Source organism: Triticum aestivum, unplaced genomic scaffold (genome assembly GCF_018294505.1).
Source record: "Triticum aestivum cultivar Chinese Spring unplaced genomic scaffold, IWGSC CS RefSeq v2.1 scaffold82330, whole genome shotgun sequence".
Taxonomy (NCBI): Eukaryota; Viridiplantae; Streptophyta; class Magnoliopsida; order Poales; family Poaceae; genus Triticum; species Triticum aestivum.
Genome location: NW_025227524.1, coordinates 21,189 through 23,997, shown reverse-complemented (window position 1 = coordinate 23,997; position 2,809 = coordinate 21,189). Strand labels below are relative to the sequence as shown.

Here is a 2,809-nt window from a genome sequence, read left to right as displayed (position 1 = left end):
GTAATGTTATACATGAAATGGAGGTTATATGATTAACTATCATATCAACATCACTCAAATTATCTGAAGGGAAACTCAATATTTTTCAGGCTAAAGCACTGAAACGGAGGAGCTACCCCACTTTTCTTTCTTATACAGATTATACATGAAATAAAATGAAGTATACATGGTGTAAATGATTAGTGAATTGCTCCTCCCTATCCAGACGAATTAATTTCAACCACCAAATCACAGCAAAGAGGACGAAAAGTGAATAAATTGGATGAGAAGGAGCTGCAATACCTGTGGATGGGTTGGAGATAGCGAGGTCGCCGGCAAGGACGCCCATCCAATCATGTTTATGTTTTTGTGAAACCTGAGAAGAATGTGAAAACTGAGATGCAAGTAACACCATAGCTTCCTTTTGTTTTGATTCTGCTGAAAAGTCCCATAGCATGATATCTTCAGAACAACATGTGGTGTGCCGGTGGCATCCAAACAAAAAGATTTGGAACAGGGAGAATAGAAATACACCAAAAGAGATCGTCGTCTTTGAATTTTTTTTCTCACGCCTGGCCTAATTGCAAAGATATTTTTAAATGCCCACATATTTATTTAGCTGATTACTATAAGCAAGAAAAGCCGCCATCATACACAAAGCGGAAGACATTGAGTATGCTCCTATACTCTGTCAAAATTAAACTACACAAATACTTTCAGTTCGAAAATGTATTTTCATTGCCATCATGTCATCATACACATCAAAGAGCCAATAGATTAGCTAACTGACACAATCCATATATTTAGCATCATGATTTCCCAAAAATCAATTAAAAAAATATCACCTGAAACTCAAAAGCGATAACCTCGAGTGATGACCCAAGTGTTGAGGCGTCACAAAAAACTGGGCCATTTTTTGGCCTAATTGGAGGTCGTAAAGGCCCAATCAGGGTTCTGTTTTTGCCTGCATGGGCAACTGTTTGCATGGGGGCCTGGGGTGAATCGTTCGCTCCAGCTCCTCCCCCAGATCGAACAAAAACGTTCGGTGGGGTGATCGCTCCCTGACGAACAGTTCATTCGTTCCCAGGAGAAAAAAATATGACGTTCCCAGGAAACCACTTTTACACTTTGCATATCTTCGTGCGTATACTAAACATGCCAACGACATCCACACGCTTGAAAAAGTAAATAATCAAACAACACTCACATGAGTTGCAGAGTCCTATCGTTTCCGCTTTACCGCCCCAAAAAACAATATAGTTGTTCTGCAAGTAATTACATGACATGATGATGGCTTCATCAAATATCAATTTTTATTATTATTAGTGGCCATGTGCACGCCTAAACCTGATAGCGTGATTCATCTGCAAATTCTTCCTACACACCTAAACTAAACCAACAAGTTATGGTAGTAGCCTAGACAAATAATTTACAAAAAACAACATAAAGGAGAGGAGAAGGCAGACGGTAAGGCATCAAAACTAAGAACAGGTTACATCACAAAAAATTTGTTAATTCCAGAGTGAGCATCTGATGAGAGGAAAGTACACTCTCTTAAGGGAAGTAGAACAACTCATAATGCTCACCTGACATGCACAAAACAGAGATCAGCCATGTAATTTTACTGCCTGATATGTTATCATTTTTACTTTTCTTGTTCAGCGAAGAGTCGCAGTTTGCAAGTACTATAACTTCATTCGTATTTCCTTGGAAAACAGAGTTAGGTGCAACATTTATAGACCACTGTCTAATATCAGTTAATGGGGAAAGAAGCAATGGAAGCAATGAGCATATAAATTCTGAAATCATCCTCGACAACATCGTGTGCAGAAAATTTTACAAAGGGAAAGAGCAAACTCTTCTTGTATCATACCAGGGGTACATCAAATAATTTTCATTTGCAAACAATAGAAAAAGCCTTAACTCAGCTGAAAAATGGGCAATCCAGAAATACTTGACTCGTATAGTCCAGGGATCGCAAAAGTAGCTAATTCAATATCTAGACTCTGAGTGTGCAATGAACAATTGTAGAGTTGGCAAGGACATAAATCCTAGAGTAAAGATATTGATATTAAATAAATGAACTGGGAATGAAGAGAAGGGGGACCTCACTGTCCATGGCTAAGCAAAACAAACTTACATGTAAAGATGTGGCATAGTTGTGCATGTCTCGCCGAGTGAGATACATGTGGGTTGCACATAATGATGCAAGAGTAGTCTGTCTCCAGAAAACTTCAAAGATACACGACCACACCAAAGTTCAAGTCAAAATTAGTTATGTACAACAGTACAAGATGATTCTATGACTGGCAACCAATTATTCTAGGGTTAGACCAATCAGCTCTCAGCTTACCTAATTAGTTTGGTCTGCTAAGCATTTTGTTCCTAATGCAATCTTCAAGTATATTGTGTAACCAAGTTATTCATTGGTACTAAAGAAAGAACAGGCTGTATAAATTATCTGAGCAAAGTAGAAAAAATAAAAAATTAGTAAAAAGCAATAAATCCTAATTGCCATCTCAGTCAGCAATATAAAAAGTTCTACCATGATTCTTCAATGCATTGCGAAGTGAGATCCCAATCCCATTTTCATCTCAATCCTTCTCCAGAGCTATTTTCCCCCAATCTTTTTTGGCCAACAGTCTGTAGGAACATAGTGGAACTTCCCCAATCTTCTTTGGCCATCAGTCTGTAGGACAAAATGTAACTTCAATGTATAAGAGTATGACAAATAAAACAATATTTGCACAAACAAAGACGAAATTTTCTAGGAAATTAAAGGGTCAAGTGTAACAAGGCTGAGTGAAGTTTAAGATGGGTAGGACATTCC

At 37.9% G+C, this 2,809-nt stretch overlaps 1 long non-coding RNA gene across 1 annotated transcript; it reads right to left on the bottom strand.

Annotated features, from left to right (window-relative positions):
• Window positions 1-6: 6 nt before the first annotated feature.
• Window positions 7-2,739, bottom strand: LOC123172762 (uncharacterized). Its single transcript, XR_006485703.1, has 3 exons — window positions 2,525-2,739; window positions 2,333-2,440; window positions 7-2,211 (listed from the first exon to the last, which is right to left on the bottom strand). It is a non-coding gene; the product is annotated as an uncharacterized lncRNA (long non-coding RNA).
• Window positions 2,740-2,809: the final 70 nt, after the last annotated feature.